At 38.6% G+C, this 20,425-nt stretch overlaps 1 protein-coding gene and 1 long non-coding RNA gene across 3 annotated transcripts in view; both read left to right on the forward strand.

Annotated features, from left to right (window-relative positions):
- The window catches only part of Ano6 (anoctamin 6), a 181,697-nt gene that overhangs the window by 21,716 nt on the left and 139,556 nt on the right, over window positions 1-20,425 (forward strand). The window lies entirely within an intron of this gene.
- LOC110345541 (uncharacterized) overlaps window positions 2,517-20,425 on the forward strand; it is a 40,812-nt gene continuing 22,903 nt past the window's right edge. The window contains exon 1 of the long non-coding RNA XR_002388937.2: window positions 2,517-19,073. This is a non-coding gene — a long non-coding RNA (uncharacterized LOC110345541). The remainder of the gene's footprint in view (window positions 19,074-20,425) is intronic.

Genomic DNA, 20,425 nt, shown 5'->3' on the forward strand with positions numbered 1-20,425 from the left:
AAAGCCATCTTCGGTGTTACAAGTCCTGGCTGCTGGCTGCTTTTAGTGCCAGTGGCTGTTGGTGTTACCATCTTGTAGCGTACCAGCTTAGCATGCTTGACTCAGGATAGAAATCACAAATGGATCAAAATATGCTACCTGGAAGAGGCTTTGTGTGGGCTGATATGCCCAATACACGGGGAGGTCACTTATGAAGCAGAAAAAGTGGGCATGCATGTGCAGTGTCGGGCTTTCTGTTTGGTCTTGGGTAGGGGAGGGGTCCCTCACAGCCCTAACTGAGGAAGGCAGCTGCTTCCAGGAAAGCTGCAGGATAGAGTCATCCTGGGTAGGTCCTCATCCAAGCTGACTGCAGCCGAAGCAAATATCTCCCACAGCCCAGTGTAGCTGGGCCAGATACAAGATATTTGAAGCAACCGAGGGAAGAATTAAAAAGTTCTTCTTACCAGTCTACACTCCCAGCAGCAGTGGAGCAGGGTTCCTCTTTCCCCACAGCCCCACCAGCATTTGTTCTTGGTTGATTTCACGATAGCAGCCATTCTTTCTGGAGTGAAGTGGAATCTCAGCGTTGTTTTCATTTGCATCTCTCGAATGACCAGTGATGTTGAACATGTTTTCATGTATTTATTTGCTATTTCTACTTCTTTGTCTGAGAAATGTCTGTTCATTTCAGATGCCCATTTTTGGATTGGGTCTTTAAATTTGGGAGGTCTGATCTTTTTAAGTTCTTTATAGATTCGAGATAGTAGACCTTTGTCTGAGGAAAAGCAGGTGAAGATTTTTCCCACATTGTGGGTTGTCTCTTCACACTGCTGGTGGTTTCTCTTGCTGTGCAGAAGCTTTTTAATAAGAAGACATCCCACTTGTTGATTGTTTGTGCTACTTCATGGGCAACTGAGGTTTTGTTCATAAAATCTTTTCCTACACCGATGTCTTCAAGGGTTCTACCTAACCTCTGTTCCAACTGGTTCAGAGTTTCTATTGTAATATTTAGATCTTTAATCCATTTTGATTTTAGTTTAGTACATGGTGAGAGATACAGGTCTAGTTTTAATCTTTGGCAAGTTGAAGCCCAATTTTTCCAGCACCATTTATTAAAGAGGCTATCTTTCCTCTAGTGAGGGTGTTTGGCTCCTTTGTCAAAGATGAGATGGCTGAGTGTGTCTGGCATTGTTTCTGCATCTTCTAATCTGTTCCACTGGTCCTCAGGTCTGTTTCTTTGCCAGTACCATGCTGTTTTTATCACAGTAGCTTTGTAGTATAATTGCAGGTTGGGGATTGTGATACCCCCTGCCATGTCTCTGTTACCTAGAATTGCTTTTGCTATTCTGGATCTCTTCTTGCTCCAAATGAATTTTTGGATTGTTTTCTCGAGGTCTATGAAGTATGCTGCTGGGATCTCAATTGGAATTGCATTGAATCTATAGAGCAGTTTTGGAAGTATGGCCATTTTCACTGTATTAATCCTTCCTACCCAGGAGCAGGGGATGTCTGTCCATTTTCTGACATCATCTTCAATCTCTCTTTTCAGAGTGCCATAGTTTTCAGAGAAGAGGTCTTTGATTTCTTTCCTTAGGATGATTCCTAGGTATTTCAGTTTTTTGGATGCTATTGTGAAAGGAATTATTTGGCCTATTTCTCTCTCAGTGAGTCTGTCATTGGTGTAGAGGAAAGCTATTGCTTTTTGTGTGTTGACCTTGTAACCAGCTACTTGACTGAATTTGGTTATTAAGTCTAGAAGACTTTTGGTGGAGTTCTTGGGGTCTTCTATGTAGAGTATCATGTCATCTGCAAATAATGACAATTTGGAAATCAGTATGGAGATACCTCAAAGAACTAGGACTGGAAGTCCCATTTGACCCCGCTATTCCAGTGCTGGGGATCTTCCCCAAAGAATTAAAAGAATCATACCACAGTGATATATGTGCACCCATGTTCATAGCAGCACAGTTTATAATAGCTAAAACTTGGAAACAGCCCAAATGCCCATCAGCTGGAGACTGGATAAAGAAAATGTGGTTTTTTTATAAAATGGAGTACTACTCAGCCATAAAAAATGAGAAATTAGAGACATTTATAACTAAGTGGATGCACATTGAGGCCATACTCTGAAGTGAAATAAATAGGACACACATGTGTAAATACAGAATAGTTTCTCTGGTGTGAGAAACTGAAAGTGTAAATAAGGACTAAATGTGTAATAGGTAATGTGAAGTAGGAAGAAAAGGGGCAAAGGGGAAGGAAGTGGGAGGGCTAGGGGAAAGGATAGAAGGGAATGGGATTAATATGAGAAAATGGAAAAATAGGAACAAAATCTTTGTAAATAGGGAGGACTGGAGGGGTTGAAGGGAGGGCTGGGCAAGGGTGAAAAAATAAGAACCAAGAGAGATTATGTAAAGGTGCAAATTTCCAATGATGAATGTCATTATATTGTATACCTAAAATGTAGCAATGATTAGAATGAATAATCGATAATGTAAAATAGGAAGAAAAGGTCCAAAGGGGTAGGGGAGTGGGAGGGGCAGGGGAAAGGAAAGAAGGGAAAGGAAAAATGATGAGAAATGGAAAAAATGGAAATAAAGTCTTTGTAAATAGGGAAGGGTGGAGGGGGTGAAGGGAGGGCTAGGAATGGGGAAAAAATAAGAACCAAGATGCATCATGTCAAGGTACAATTCCCAATGAGAAATGTAATTGTGTTGTATACCTACAATGTACCAATAAAAGAATTTAATACAAAAAAAAAAGTTCTTCTTAGAGAGAGTATTGGAGCTTTCTCTCCCATCTCATTATCTCTAGTACTTTTCCTTTTTAAACAGCAGTCAGAACTATTTTTATTTTTATTTTTATTTTTTTTTGATCTTTGGAATTGTCATCTTCTTTTTCCCAATTAATGTTGTAATGAATATAGTATCCAAAAGACTACCATACCGAATGAGAAAGCATCTTACCGAGCATGTCATTAATCTACCATGTCAGCTTCCTCTGGAGCTAAAAGAGTACATGAAATGTTTCCTGTAAACTGTTCACACAAAGGGCTAACCATAGGAACCTTAGTGTTGCCTTTTAATATGTATTTTAGCTAACTGAAGAAATAAAACTCAAGAACTGTGAAACAAGATCAAATAAAAGGTCATAGATTGTCTTAACTAGTTGGAATGAAACATTGGCTACAGAAGTACTAGGCTGAAGTAATGCCAATGTTTATCTCAAGATGTTTCGTGTGGAAAAAAAAATTGAAGGAGTAAAATGTAATGTGTATTTTTTGAGGCTATCGTGAGTGTGCATTACCAACGTAAATTTTTACCAGAAATTTTATGCTATGCTTTCCAAATAGTAATTCTTCCCCAGTTTCACCCAAAGAAAATGTTTAAGATAAAGACATAAGAAAGAAAATGTCATAATTATTCTTGACTTTCAAAAATAAAGAGAAAAGGCTACTATGAACTGCACTAGTACTTTTTAAATTCACAGCATAACAAATTAAAATGGTGAAGAGGTGATGAAATTAAGCTAGGCTATTTGAAAGAACAGAGCTACGAGCCAAGCCACTTGAGTTCTGGTTTTAACCCTAACTAGTGACTTTGAACACGGCCCTTGACTGGTCTGAGGCTCAGTTTCTGCAAAAACAGTGTTTATTAGCAGATCTTTAAGTTCTTCCAAATTCTGGGATACTCTGTTGCTTCACAAGCTGTCCCAGAGCTTGGTGACCTAAGGTGACAACCTATTTTGTTATATCTCATGATTTAAACAGGAATTCGACAAGGCCTGGCTGAGTGGTGCGGTTCAGGACGGACTCTTCATGCTTCTGGGACCTTGGCAGGGATGGCTAGAAGGCTGGGCTTGGCAGGGATATTTCATCAGTTTACCTTCGTGTGGCCTCTCCAGCGTGGCAACCTCAGGGTAGTGGGATTTATTATATGGCAACGTGGGGCTAAGAGCCTAGTGTTTTTATGGGTAAGACAGACGATGCATGGCCTCTTAGAACTTAGCCTTCAAAAAGTTACCAGCACCATTTCCATTGTCCTCTGTTGGATGAGGCTGTTCTAAGCCTACCTAGATTCAAAGAATTCTTTGAATCTAGACTCCATCATCTGCTGAGAGGAATTTCAAAGAATTAATGGTCATGTTTTACACTATAGCTGGGATAGTCCCATTATTATGCATGATGAAGTTGCTTCAATTGTGGTAAAACTTGCTGTTTTAAACTTAGCTTCCTTGAACCCTTGACAAGTGGAAAAGCCATTCTTACACCCTATGAGAGAATGCTGATGACCAATATTAACACTCTGGATACCACCTCTTCTTTTTCCTTTGTCTTGTGGATTTGCTTATTCATTTGTTTTTTTAAACTTCTGTTTATTTAATCTATCTTTATGGTCCCTCAACTGCTGCTTAAGCTTCTTAAAAATTATTTTCTTTACTAATGTAAAGAATAAGGTTAGACAATTAGACAAGAGAAAGAAATAAAAGGAATACAGATAGGAAATGAAGAAGTCAGATTGTCATTATTTGCAGATGACATGATACTCTATATAGAAGACCCCAAGAACTCTACCAGAAGTCTTCTAGACTTAATCACCAAATTCAGTAAAGTAGCTGGATACAAGGTCAACACACAAAAATCAATAGCTTTCCTCTATATGAACAACAGAGTCACTGAGAGAGAAATAGGGTAAACAATTCCTTTCACAATAGCATCCAAAAAACTGAAATACCTAGGAATCAACCTAACAAAAGAAATCAAAGACCTCTTCTCTGAAAATTATAGCACTTTGAAAAAAGATATTGAAGGGGATATCAGAAAATGGAAAGACTTCCCTTGCTCTTGGGTAGGAAGGATCAACATAGTGAAAATGGCTGTACTTCCAAAATTGCTATATAGATTCAGTGCAATCCCAGTTGAAATCCCAGCAGCATACTTCATAGGTCTTGAGAAAACAACCCAAAAATTCATTTGGAACAAGAAGAGACCCAGAATAGCAAAAGCAATTGTAGGTAACAGAGACATGGCAGAGGGTATTAACAACCCACAACTTCAAACTATACTACAAAGCTACTGTCATCAAAACAGCATGGTACTGGGAAAGAAACAGACCTGAAGACCAGTGGAACAGATTAGAAGATGCAGAAACAATTCCAGACACACTCAGCCACCTCATCTTTGACAAAGGAGCCAAACACCCTTACTGGAGGAAAGATAGTCTCTTCAATAAATGGTGCTGGAGAAATTGGGTTTCAACTTGCCAAAGACTAAAACTAGACCTATATCTCTCACCATGCACTAATCTAAAGTCAAAATGGATTAAAGATCTAAATATAAAAACAGAAACACTGAACCAGCTGGAACAGAGGTTAGGTAGAACTCTTCAAGACATCGGGGGAGGAAAAGATTTTATGAACAAAACCTCAGTTGCCCGTGAACTATCACAAACAATCAACAAGTGGGATCTCTTCTTACTAAAAAGCTTCTGCACAGCAAAAGAAACCACCAACACAGTGAAGAGACAACCCACAATGTTGGAAAAAATGTTCACCAGTGGTCCCTCAGACAAAGGTCTACTATCTTGAATCTATAAAGGACTTAAAAAAAATCAGACCTCCCAAATTTAAAGACCCAATCCAAAAATGGACATCTGAAATGAACAGACATTTCTCACAAAGAAGTAGAAATGGCAAATAAACATACGAAAAAATATTCAACATCACTTGTCATTTGAGAGATGCAAATGAAAACAACACTGAGATTCCACCTCACTCCAGAAAGAATGGCTGCTATCATGAAATCAACCAAGAACAAATGCTGGTGGGGCTGTGGGGAAAGAGGAACCCTGCTCCGCTGCTGCTGGGAGTGTAGACTGGTGCAACCACAGTGGAAATCAGTATGGAGATACCTCAGAGAACTAGGACTGGAAGTCCCATTTGAGCCAGCTATTCCCCAGGTGGGTATCTTCCCCAAAGAATTAAAAGAATCATACCACAGTGATATATGTGCACCCATGTTCATAGCAACACAGTTTGTAATAGCTAAAACTTGGAAACAGCCCAGATGCCCACCAACTAGAGACTGGATCAAGAAAATGTGGTTTTTAAAATAAAATGGAGTACTACTCAGCCATCAAAAATGAGAAATTAGAGACATTTATTGGTAAATGGATGCACATTGACATGATACTCTTCAGTGAAGTAAACAGGACACATGTGTAAATACTGAATAGTTTCTCTGGTGTGAGAAACTGAAAGTGTAAATAAGGACTAAAAGGTATAATAGATAATGTGAAATAGTAAGAAAAGGAGCAAAGGGGAGTGGGAAGTGGGAGGGGTAGGGGAAAGGAAAGGGAATGGAATTAATATGAGAAAATGAAAAAAATGGAAACAAAGTCTTTTTAAATATGGAGGGATGGAGGGGTTGAAGGGAGGGTAGGGGAAGGGGGAAAAATAAGAACCAAGAGACTATGTAAAGGTGCAAATTTCCAATGATGAATGTCATTATGTTGTACACCTAAAATGTACCAATAAAGGGGGAAAAAAAGAATAAGGTCATCTTGAAAAATAGAGTTTAAGAGAACTTTCCATTGGCTTAACTTGGGGAAAAGAGCACAGGGCATTTCCCAACCTTTTCTTTTCCAATAAGTAATTGAAATTAAGATAGTGTTGGCTTTACCTGGCTGAGCACACAAATGATCACATGCAAAAAATCATTTTAGCAGTTGGAATATATGATCACACAACCTAGCTGCTTGATTCTATGCATTGTGTTTACACAAATTTGAAGTTAAATGAGATGGTTTGAACTCATCTCTCCCTTTAGACCTGAACATAGCAGGTAGTGGTGTAAATGATTTACAGAAATTATGCAAGCAAACATTACAGGAAAGTCACCAGAAAATTAAATACAAACATATCTGCAGCTCCAAAGAGGCTTAATCATTTTTAAAGGGTCTTATTGTTTTTTTAAACTATTATTTTTATTAGCTACTGTTTCTAAGAAAGGGCATATAATTATTGTTTCTTAGGCCGGGACACATGCTGAAATTTGGCTCCCAGTCAGGGTTCTCATTAAATACTTCACTGCTGTGAAGGAATATTGTTATCCAGAGCCCATAGAGCTTAGAATTGTTGGAGCAGTATTTACTCTTACACTGGACCAAACCCTTCTCTCATTTTTTTGAGGTTCAGAGTTAATGGTATGAAGGTGGTGGGGAGTAGCATTTATTTTAATTTTTACATTATTTAATTTCATTAATTTCATTTTGTATATAATGGTGTAATCATCAGCATACTTAAGTGGATATATGTATAAATATTGGCTCTGAGGGGCCATTTTCAGGAAGTTTATGATCCAGATATCTTTCCCTAAAGCAGTTTTAAGGATTTGTGGAAATGTTCACATAATAGGAAGTTGTCATAGTTCATGACTCATTTGAATCTCAACATTTGAGCCTTTCTTAGAAAAACTACCACTGAATTTTTCATGTTTCATAGAAAATGATATAACGCTTTCATTAAGCTTTAATTTCTTTTAAACAGGCCACCCTTCCTTGTTCTATCAAAAAATTTCTTTGCTTTATTTATAGTGAGATATAACGTCCAGATCCTTTCGGAGGACAGAGAGCATTCTATAATTCAAGCTATTTATATTACTTCTGTTTAATTGCATAAACACCACATTGTCACTGGGAGGAAATGAGAATAATCAGAGAAAGACAAAAATGATAGTGGATATTTTTCCCTGGATACACAGAGATGCTGTGGACTTTGAACAACTAGCTTTATAAGCTAGTTTTGGCTCCCAAAGGTTCTGGAAGGTCCCATAGACTGACTCCACTAACTTAAATCTAGATACGAAACGTAGAAGCTGAGTCCCCAGAATTAAAAAAAAAATGTATTTGTTTTCGAATTTACTTTTGACTTAGTTTATTAAGCATACAATATTGGAAGTGTTCCCTGTAGTAAATAGTCTAAGGTAATGTGCCCATCTTTTAGAAGAAGAGCACATCTTGGAGAAGCATAGCTTCAATGATTCCTCCCCACCCATGTGTCCCACCAGGCTTTTTCATCTGAAGTCAGTGGGAGTCCAGAGTTTGTTTTTCTTATCTCCTCCAGGCCCTCTGCCATGGATGCAGTTGCAGAGAAGAGAAAGTAGAATTCAGAAATCTTAAATATATACAGTTATTCATTGTTTTAAATAATTTACAAGAGGCATGTTGATGCCATTAGTAACAATAAAATGTGAAATAGAGGGCCCGTGGAAGGCGCATAACATTTAAAAATTTTAGGTATTATCCTTATATCTGCATGTGATAACAAGTTAGAAGATACATGTATCTTTAAGAACCTGGATTAAATGAATATCCTTTTACAACAAGAATTTAAGGCTTTGAAATGGGAAGGTGTATAATGATAGTGTTCTGATGAAGTATGTGAATGTGTTACATTACTTTGAGCCAGTTATTATTTTGGTTATGAATGATCACCAGTATCATAATTCCCTTGTCTGGATAATGTGGAGTTTGGACTAGATTATAGTCAAGATTCCTCCTAGCTTGCTGATTCTATGACTGTATATTAATAACCCCTAAGACTGAGGTAACAATCCCTGAGACTGGAAATGTTTGCCTTATGCTTTTGATTTGTAAAAGCTCTTCAGATCTCTGCATGTAATAATTCCAGAAAGTTCACCAACTTATGAATAAGGAGGTTGATAGATGCTGGATGGTATCAAGAGAAGGCAGTAGAGAAAGACTTTGAGGGTCTTTGGAGGGTCAGGGGAAAGGTTACTCCAAAAATCTGAAACCCAAATTTGTAAGTCAGTTGTCCATACCTCCTGGAGATGGACCAGAAAGTAAGAGGTGAGGGGAGATGGAGGTGTTGTTGGTGATTATTACCTGGGAGCCAGTGCAGTCAGCCCTTCCTATCTGCATGTTCTTAACATTCTTGGATTTGGGCCAATCTACTTTCCAGTCCCCCTTCTGTCTCTCTTAGACGGAAGCTGTCTTTCTCTCAATAAATTTTTCCTACTCTTAAAAAAAAAAATTCTTGGATTCAACCGACTTCAGTTGAGAATATAGGGGAAAAAATTCCATTCATACTGAGCGTATACAGACTTTTTTGTCATTATAGCTTTGTAATGATCCCATTTTTATAGGTGAAAAGACTGAGGCACAGAGACTAAGTAACTTGCCAAGGTCATGTCCTGTAATTAGCAAGAAGCTGAGTGGAGACTTGAACCCAGGCCTTCTGGTTCCAGAGTTCATGCCCTTAACCGTTACACTGTTTTCTCTTCCAAAAGACCATATGGTTTACAACAGTTTGCTGAGCTTTTTAGTTACTAACAAGCACTTCTTAGAACTTAAAGAATCAACTCTTTATTCTTATATTTGAAGAATGTTTTTTGGAAAATAATCAGTCTAGTTCTGGTTTGGTAATTTTGTTTATTTAAAAAATTTGGCTAATCAAATGTTTATCACACTTTGATAGACTATAAAATGACTTAACTTTCTACTAGATAGAATTATGATTAAATGGATTGTGAAATTTTTCCAAATTACAGATATAGAAAATTAGACCTAGCTACCAGTTGAACATGAAGTAGAAATACGCATTATGGCCATGTTCTTTTATCAGCAAGTGAACTCAGTATATATGAATGCATAAAAGCAAAGTTTCTTGATTCTGTTGTTTTATTAAATATTTTATCTGAATATCAAGCCATAAAATAGTCACATTTTGAAATAACTGTTTAAGATTTAAGATTTAAATTCAAATATATATATATATATATATATATATATATATATATATATATGTACTGGGGATCGAACTTGGGACCTTGCGCTTGTGAGGCAGGCAGTGGAACCACTGAGCTAAATCTGCGGCCCTGAACTCCCATATTTTAAAATTGAGAATAAGCTAGTTTTTAAAAACTTACAATATACTTGGGTAGATAATCTCTTACATTGTAAATGCTAAATATAAAGCTAACATAATAGTTGCCTATCCAGATTATCAAACTCAATAAAACTTTACTTTTGTTTACTAGAGGGTTTTTAATTTTATAGCAATTTGTTTTCTGTCATTTATTAATTTATTCCGTCTTTCTCCTTTTTTGCTATCCTGGTACTGAGTCTTTAATCTTTTGGCAGCCCTTGATCTTGATCAGCTTTGAACATTTAGACAAGACTATCCCTCATTTCAACAGCTTCTTGCTTTGGAATTCTTTCATCTAATAAAAGCAGGAATGTTGCTGGAGAGGGTCATAGTGGACATTCTTCCTTGGCCTTTATTCCGATAGAGTTATCGCGGAATCGTATGTTTCTTAAGACTTTCTTCTTAACAAGAATCATCCCAATGTAATTTTTGTTTCATGTAAGAAACAGCCTTTTTATTCACCCTGAATTGGGAGTCACCACTAGTAGAGACTGTAATGGTAACAAAACAGTTCCCAAAACATATATTTTAATGGCAGTCGTTGTTAAGAGGGGAAATTGTGACTCCATCAGGACCAGTAGATGTTGCATCTTCTTCGGGCCCCATGTTCCCCACTATAATCTTGAAGTTACGGCATCTCTTCTTAGGACCAGGATGCCATAAAATTAAGTGCGCACTTGTGTATGGACTTACACAGGCATATACCTATGGACAAAGATGACAAAAGATGAAGAATTCACAGAATTTTGCTGCCCCTGGCCCCATCAAACACGGACACAATAATCATTTCAGATTCTGGTCTTTCCTGGCTTTCTAACAAACATTCACCTCAGGCACTTCAGGTAATTTATTTTCCTATCTGTCTGCCTGTCTGTCTAGCCTTAGAAAGCCTAGTGTTTTCCATTTATTTGATTGTTACTACTGTTAATCATTACAGAATCTTATTACTGCCCATATATAAATCAGGAAAAACAAATTTGATTTCTAGGATTCTAATGTGGTAGAAAAAAATCATGAATAGAGGAAACTTCTTATGCAAATGTAAGTAACTGACAGAGAATAAATATGGGCATAAACTCTTGCTATTATAATCATCATTTGACCTCAGCCACCCTTATATAGCCCAAGTAATGATTGTTTGATATTTATTATAAAGTATATTAAATTCCTTGATTAACTGAACCATTCATTCCTCTTTTTTTGTTTCATGTAGCAGTGAAAATAGATTGTTCTATTATTATTCTTGCCAGGAAATTTATAAAATGTATAAAATTATTCATAAATGTATTTTAAACTGGAGATATATTAATGTATTATTGGGTGTACTGAGCAGAAAACATTTCACATTTGAATGGCAGACACATGATTATAAATTCACTTCCTACTGAATATTAATCATCAGGTCCATATGGCTGGTGGATAAAGCTCTGTGAGGCAGCCAGGAGATGTGAATTCTTACCCTCATCATGAACTTTTTATGTGATTTTGTTTAATGTTTAAAATCGACTGAGTGACCTCTGAATTATAAAGAAAAAAATCATTCTTTCTGAGAAGTCCAAGGGCACCCAGGGCTCAAGATGGGTTGTTATTCTTTCTGCTTTTCCCTTAGCCCTGCAAGTCTCTAGTCTCTCCTGTCTCTGCTCCTGCTCTGCTTGAAACACTGTTTTAATTCAAGCACCGACCTCTGTCCACTTCCTGTCTTGTTCTGCTGTGCATGTTTTCCAAGGGCAGTCTCATTCCCACTTGCAGTTCATGAGTTCTTGTCAGATCCTGGAGATCTGGATCCAGGCCCTCTGCCTCTGCCCCGCCTTCTTGCTCATGCACTCTGTCACACCCCCCCCACCCCACCCCCCGTCTGCCTGTCCTGTGACCCCAATTTGCCACTGTTCCCCAGCACTCACAACATACCTGCATAGAGTGGGCATGTGGAATGTGTTCGGTGATTCAAAGTTCGTGATTCCCCCTGTCCCCTGCCAACGTGGAAAATGCATCCCTTCCTGTTTTCTTTCCCTCTCTGAACAGTACCACTGTGCCAGCCTCACTGTCCTGCATCGTCTCTCTCCTTATATCATCCTTCTTGCTTCACACCAGCCAGACACCACGTCCTTTAAACTCTGCCCTGTGTGTTTTCTGAGTCAGCCCCCTCCCTCAGTTGTCACTGTCTTGGTTCTAGGCTTTTGTGTCTCCCCTAGACTGTGGCTACATCTTAGTTTATATTTTCAGCCTTCCAATCTGGTCTTCACAAGTCCATCTTCCTTCTTGCTGTTGCAGATTGATTTTTCCAAAAGGTGTAACTGAATATGCCACCTTCCTAAATTTAAAAGCCTTCAATGAAGAAAAAGACAGATTTTGCCAAGACTGTAGACTGAAATAAATACCAGGGGTTTTCTGTGTATCTGTGTGGGAAAACAGTATAGTAAAGTGTTCATTTTTTCTAGAATTATTAAAATGCTAATCAAGATTCCAAAGGAATCTTTCTGAGAAAATTAGAAAAATAGATTCACTTATAAATTAAGCAAGTAAGAATAAATAAGAAAGTAATGAAGTTTTTAAATACAAAAAACTTGGATTCACCTGGTGTTGAATCTCGGCTCTGTACATATTAGCTGTGTGGTTTTAGATAGTCCTTCCCAAACTTCCCATAGTATCCTTTTTTTCCCCCCTTGTACTGGGCTTAAAAACATGACCTTCACAATGAGCTACACCTCCACCCCCTGGCTCATCTATCTATCCATCCATCTGTCTATCTGTCTATCACATTATGAAATGACGTGTTCCTGAGTTGCCCAGCTTGGGCTTCAACTTGCGATCCTCTTGCCTTAGCCTCCGTACACCACTGCCCCGTCTCTCTCCTTTAAAATGGATTTCAGTTCTTTGAATTATTGAGTATAATTGTGAGCATTAAATGATATACTGCACATAGCATATTCAGAACAATGTCTCTATGTAGTAAATGCTTAATAAATTTTAACAAAGGGGAAATAAAATCACACTCACATGTAACATAATGATGAATGGTTAGTCATAGTGGTTGTCTCTCTATGGTGCGGTTATAAATTTGTTTTTTGTTTGTTTATATCTTTTCTCTGTTTTCTACAATAACTATTTGTTACTTTTCTAAGTGAAAAGGAAAAAGTTGTCTGAGACTTCCAGCTCTGTGGGATGAATCAGAGTTCCCCTACACCTCATCCCATGTGTGTTGACACCGGGTCCCTCTATCTTCCTGCCTAACTTTTTTGTCACCCTAAATCCTAAAGTAGTGTATTTGCTACAGTTTCCTGCTCACATTTCTTCCTGTCCTCTTTACTGTCCACTCCGATTTTGTCTAGTTTACTGCCACTCTGCTAAGATTTATCTTAAAATCACTCATCCCATCAGGTTGAGCATTCTCTGCTTTCAGTCTGTTTTCCCCAGTGGAGTATTTTTCTCCAGAATGGGGACTTTACTACAAGCTGGAAAAAGAGATGTTTTAGTTACAGCCCATGCCCTTCTGATTGCTTATAGTTTAATAGAAAAAAGGCATGTTAACTATCTGATGTAATAAATATGCGATTTCTGCAGAATATGGTAGGCCAGAAAGAAGGAAATGATTATTCTATTTTGGGGGGAGGGGTCAGTTGGGGTGAAAGGTTCAGAATGTTTTATTTTCAAGAGGTGATGTTTGCACTGAAGAAGAGCAGTTTCCTGGACAGGTCACCTGGGGACAAGGACTCGCTACAAAAGCCTTATATGCAGCAAAGATGAGCTTTGGAGAAAGGCCTGATGTCTGTTCAGGTGAGGAGTTTGAGGTGGGGCCTTCCTCATGCTCAGCACACGACAGAAGCTCCATAGTACTGGACTGTGCAGCAGCACCTCTTGGCATCTGTGTATGCGTCTAGGGATCTGTGAATTCCCAGCCATTGCATCAATATGTGTTTTTGTGCTTTTGAAACTTTCTGGGAAGATGGTCCTTGGATTTCACCAGATTCTCTCAAAGCGTTGAGTGATCTATGAAAAGTTGAGAACCACTGTCTTGACAAATATACTACTAGATATGTGTGTGGTGAGAGGCCGAGGACGGAACATGGCTTGGAGATGAACTGTTTCCAGTACAGTTGGCAGCAGAGCTCCTGGACTGGCACAGGGCAGGTCCTCACCTGGAGCCACGGAGGACCTGGGCAAAATGGGTGTTTCTTATAATGGCTCCATACCCTTTTCCAGCTCCTTTCAGCAAGCAGGCTCATTTCTACCTCCTTATTTGCTCCAACTAAGCCATTGCAATGTTCTCTCCCTCATAGTCAAAGCAGAAAACATTATCGGGTTGAAAGACTGGAGAGAGAATGGAAGTGCTGTATATTTTATTCTGAAATTAAAATGAGGTGACTGAGTGAGGAGAGCAGGACAGCAAGCGCATGAAGCAAAGCAGTTTAATGGCAGTGGTATTAAATCAACTGCATTAAAAGACTGCGACAGCCTTACCCCCCCCCCCCCCCATTGTAGATCAGATCTTTCATTCCCCAGTGGTTGGTAAAGAGATATGTGAATCCCGTAGAGTCCTGCCCAGGCCAATTCAGCGTCCTCTCTGTTCACCCTCTGTGCAGCCATAAGAGCCCTCTATGTACATACCTTTGTTTTAGAGTATATTACACTGCAAAAAATTGTTTATATTTTTTCTTCCAATAAGCAAGAGTAGCTTATTTTTGCAGCACTTAGCACTGGGCTCAGTACACGTTTACTGAAAGAATGAGCTTCAGTTTTCCAGCCTGAAGGTAGTGGAGCTTGGTTGGTACAGTTCAGCCTGCACAAAAGAAACCCCAAACAGCTGAAGATTTCCATTACCCTTTCCTTAATGAGGCACTGGGGTAGGAGTTAATCAAGGACAGGTGCTGATCTTTTGCAACGATAGAAGCTGTTCTTTTAAAGGGAAGAATTTGGTATAGTGTTGATCTGATTAAAGTTTGATGGTATCAGCTTGCTAAACAATGTTAATAACCAGAGGCAAAGCAAAGGACAGTGGTTATGGGCAGACATGGAGAGCACTATTGATCACACTTCTCTGCTCAGGAATGCCACATACCCCATCAGTCATTCAGAGTCAAGTAACTTTCAGAAGTATAGTGCTTCATTGTGTTTTTCAACATAGCACTGGGATGTGTTTTCAGGCGCTGTCCTCTCTTGTCCTGTGCTCAGTCCTGCTCAGACAGATTCTAGAGAGCGGAATGTGGGGGGAACTTGCAGAGAGCTCTGAAGAGGCACAGCTGTGTTTAAAGGAAGGTATGACTTGAGAGTGGGACTTGCTGAAGAACAAATTGAAGGGTGACTTCATGGTTTGCAGTATATAAAAGACAAAGAATAGTGATAGATATTTTCCTATTATTAAGGAACGTAGAATAGGAAAATTGTCTTCAATATTGTGAGGGCTTCTGAAGGGTGAATTAGAAGAAAGTAGTCTATTTTTCTATACTTCTATCATAGTAGCTTTGTTAATTATAAGGAGTTGATTATTTTTAATATTTCACTGTTGCTTTTCTGATTCAGACACTTGATCTATACTCTTTTTTTCTTTTGGTACGGGGGATCGAACTCGGGACCTTGCGCTTGCGAGGCAGGCAACGGAACCACTGAGCTAGATCCCCGGCCCTCAGACACTTGATCTAAAGAGAAGAGTGTAATGTCAGACTGAAGCACGGTTGAGACCGCCGAGGCAGGCAGAGTATGAGCAACACGCAGTGAGTTTATTGCCGTCTGGGTGCAGGTGGGCCAAGGGTGAGAAGGCTGTTGGCACTGAGAGGGGAGTGCTTGTGGTTGATATGGGGCATTTTAGGTAAGGGAGGGGTCACACTGGTCGAGGGGGCAGAAGATTTTAGAGTCCCATGGGTAATAGGCCTGGGGCTGGCTAATAAACAGGGCGGTGGGAGCAACAGGGCGGCTGCTGGCTTCTTGTTATCTCTGTACTCCTGTGGATGTGGGTAGCAGGTCTGCTTGGGCGGGGGACCTGACAGAGAGAAAGAAGCAAATGACATAGATTGAGCCCCTGTTGTTGAAACACAGGTTCAGGATTTTCCTCCATCTCTGATTTGCATTGTCCTATTTACTACCCAAGGAAGGAGATAATATTTTCCCCATTTATTTGTGTAGATAAGGTCAGGAGCGCTCATGACTTGCGTGAGTGGCAGCCCTCAGTCTGTGCCCATTGCCCCAAGCCAGTGTGACTCCAAAAGTCTTGTTTTAGTTATCCGTAAATATGTTGGATCTGCTGTTTACAGAGGGTATCTAGATTTTTCATCACGGGTTCCTGAAAGCTGCCCCATACTCTGAGAATAGCAGCTTGTGGTCTAGTTTGTCACTTGTATGTCTAGAACAACCATCAATTGCTACTTCTCCGTCTGAATGAAACATACTTGTGGTGAAGCAAATCAGAAATGTGTGCTTTCTGGTGTAGTAAAAAGAAAAAAAACCCCCCAAATTCAGTACAATAAAGATAAAATTTTAACTCAAATGACATGCTTTGGGACTAGTCTACATGGATGTCGGCAAGTACAAGTGATGTGCAGTATACATCAAAGATGATAGCAAGGTGAATGATTTTGATCTGGATTTACCCTGCTTATAGCTAGAGCTTCCTGTCCCTGACTTCTGCTACGCAACACCTTTTTCTGCTTGTAAATGTTTTATGTGAACCACTGAAAATTTTAGAGAATACAGAACATTGCAGAAACCACAAATCGCCCCTAATATTACCTCCTAAAGATAAACCACCTCACTATTGGTTGGGTGAGCTGTGCTTCCACCTTTTTAAAAATGTAGATGCAATTTTACACAGTTTAGCCATTAGTATCCTGCCTCTTCACTTACCTTGCTGCATAAGCATTCCTTATATGTGTTTATTTTATTGTGATGAAATATACCAAAAATTTACCATTTTACCTGTTTTTAAAGTTCAGTGGCATTAAGTATGTTCACGGTTATGCAGTTGTCACCACTTCCACAGTACTGTCCATTTCCAGGACTTTCTATCATCAGCACTCTCTTTCTTTATTTTGTTTGGTTGTTTTTTTGGTACCGGGGATCAAACTCAGGACCTTGTCCTTGCACAGCAAGCACAGTGCCACTGAGCTAAATCCCCAGCCCAGAACTCCCTATATTTAAAAATGGTTCACAAGCCACATTTAATGGACAGATACTACTCCATTGCATACAATTTATTAGAATGCATTTACCTGCAAACATTCAACAGATACTTATTTTGTATCCACTCTGAGCAAGACTTTATGGCTAAGGCAGTGAATGAAATGTGGTATTTGTCCTCCAGGACCTTAAAACTGGGGGAGGGAACAGCCAATAAGTAGACAATTTGAATCCTGTAGTGCAGTAAATAAGCATTGGGGTCTACGTAAGATAAATGAGGGGAATTTAACTTGAGATGTAATTTGCATGGTCAGTCCTTGAGGATTGCAGATCTGGCATGTATTTGACTTTTTTGGTAGTATACATAATAATTGTGAGGTATTTGTAAATATCAGTGTCCACATTTCAGACTGTGTTTTGAAGTCTTTGTAAGGTGGAATTACCACTGGGCTCCTCATTCTGACAGGAGCAGTACAACCTGCTGCTGGAAAATACTGGTAATTGTTATCTGCCCTCATGTCCTCAAGGTTAGAAGCTGCCATTAAACATTTCTGTCGCCTGTTACATCTTGTAAACTCTACTCACTTCTAATCAATTTGTATATATCTTGGCTCTGACAGGATGGTGTGAAGAATTGGAGTGGAAAAATGAGTGTTTCCAACTGGGAAGAGCTAGTAGAGGTCAGAAGCGAAGGGAAGATGAACGAGGCTGATGTTATTTCCAGCTGTTTGTGCACATTTGAGGGGCCTGGGTTTGACAAATGGTCTAGGTCTGTGTTTCATGTGCATTCTTACAGAGCCTGGTTCTGTTCTGTAAAATTTCAGACTTGTGAAGTACAAGCGTACTGCGAAACAAAAGTAGCCTTTTTTTAAAAAAACAAAACAAAACAGTATCTGTTCATCATCTGAAGAGAAAGTCCTATTATTAGAGCTGGAATATTATATTGTCTTCCCTGTTCAAACTGTAGGTGAGAATTCTGAGGCTTAGAGAAATTAGGAAAATTCTGAAAGAAAGCTAGGAAGCCAGTTGGGTAGAAACAAAAGTGGGATTAAAACTCCTGTCTCTTAATTTACTTAGTGATCATCCCATTTTCTGCTACAAGTTGTCTTTAGCCTTTGTTCTGTCCCAGAGGAATTCTTTTCTTCCTGGATTTTACTTCCTGATTGTATTCTCTGCTTTTACCAAGATGTTACTCATTTTTAGTTTTGAAACCATATGTATATTGGCTAGTGTTTATCAGCACTCAGCAAATTACACTATTTGTATCTTTATTCTACTTTGTCCTTAGTCTGCTCATTTCTTTGACTGCCAGCTACTGCTTTTTGGGCCCTTTTAGTTTTCGGCAAGTTTCTGTGAACTCTAGCAAGAATAATCAGTTACGTCCTATTTTTTCTCATTTAGACCCTTTGGGTAATTTTAACTTTTACTTCTTATAAATTTGAAAAAGTAATACAGCAGTGCTAGGCCTGGACCAAATATGAAACAGTTTTTAATTAGACTATTAATATTGAGAGTAGGACTCGTAGTACAGACCTCTGATGTATTAATTTCATAATAACTAACAGATAATGATTAGGTAATAAAAATTTACCTTGAATATACATGGATATATTAGTCTTTTTTTTTTTGGAGCAAAAGCAGCTTTTAATGAGGCCAGTGGCTCAGTGAGTGACTTCCGTTAGTCTTGAGAGCCCTGAATAAAAGTTTGTGCTTCCTTATATAACTCTTTTTACATCTGTGAAGCTTAATTCCATTGGACTTTCCCTAGGAATATAGCAAGCAGGATTTACACAAAGCAGAGCAGTGAAGGAGGGGAGAGCAAAGAGTGCTGGCAGCATTTCTGAGTCTGTTACACTCCTGTGATAACAGATTACAGAAGTTGTCATGGCCACTCAGGTACATTCTACAAAGAACATAGTTACCTAGTTAACCCATAGTTACCTAATAACATAGTTAACCCATAGTTGCCTAATTTTATATGGAGAGGTAGTCTCTCTCAATCTGACTGGAGGTGGAGGTAACACAAGCTATGCAGAGTAGCTGTAAGTGGAGATTGGATATATTAGTCTCAATGTACATATGCTTTAAAAATGTAAAGTAAATCTTTCAAGATAAAATAAAATAGTATTGCTTGGTGTTAGAATGCTATTATCCTTAGTAGAGCTTCATATCTACATAATGACACTAAAAACAGGAACATGGGCTCCCTGCTAATAAGATTTAGAGAAGAAATTTACCATGCCAGAGCACCAAATTTGGCTTGAGGCTGAGAGCTCCAGTATCAAGTGATTGCTGTGCACTTGGAAAATTCTGGAGCTTGGATTCTCAACAATTTCTGGTATTCAAAACTAAAAACAGTTCACAGTATTATCAGGTTTTTTCATTTATGAGTGAAAGGAGCAATTCTTCATTTCTTGTAAGTCTTTTTATGTTGGCAGTTCTATCCTTAATTAAAAAGGCATTGGCATTTTCATTATGAAAATGGTTTTCCTGGATTTATAGCTGAGTCCATTAATTTGGTGTTTCAAAACTGATTGGCATTTGCTTGGGTAGTTACCTTTGTACAAAAGCAACCTAAAATTGATTTTGGAGTGTCTTTATTTTAAGGATAATTTTAGGCATCTGTTCCACCTGTGTTGGACCCACTGTATTGATGCATTAACTTCTGGATAACTAAGGAATAGATATAGCACATCTCATGTGCAAAAATGACAAATCATTAGCATTCCTCAAATCTCTGATTAAACTTGAAAATACCCTGGCTCTGTACCTCATCCTTGTTCTCACACTTATTTTTTCCTGCAGTGTGGAATAATAATAATAATAATAAAAATATATTTATATAAGCATTTATCATTTAATAGCAAGTATATTTTCCTAAGTGCTTACTGTCAGGCTTCATATTATGTACTTCACCTCCATTATCCAGTTTAATTTTCACAATAGCCCTATGAAAATTGATAGTATGATTGACCATTTTACAGATGAGGATTTTTTCCCCCAACTGATCACCCTGTTTTTCTCCTGATACCTAGTTTTTGTTGTTTTCCACCACCTATAGTCAATTCTGTGTATCACTGATGGTCCCTTATTATATTCTTCTCTTCCTCAGAAACACCTTCAGAAACTTTACATTGAATAGGGATAAAGCACAAACTTTAAGAATTGGCCCAACGTCTTCAGTTTTACATCCTACAACTTACATGTAAGAACCCTGCAGTGCAGACTTAACCACAGGTGAACATGTCGTGTTTTCCACCTGTTTCCCTGCCCCTGTTGGCAAATGCTTACTATTTGCCAGGCATTCTGTTAGGATCTTAGGAACACAGTTGTTGCCTTCAGAAACTTTATGCTCAGTGATAGGTAAGCTGGACAGAAATCCCTTCTTAGCCTT

Source organism: Heterocephalus glaber, unplaced genomic scaffold (genome assembly GCF_053883595.1).
Source record: "Heterocephalus glaber isolate CG9 unplaced genomic scaffold, H.glaber_assembly_v1.0 deba00001733, whole genome shotgun sequence".
Classification (NCBI taxonomy): domain Eukaryota; kingdom Metazoa; phylum Chordata; class Mammalia; order Rodentia; family Bathyergidae; genus Heterocephalus; species Heterocephalus glaber.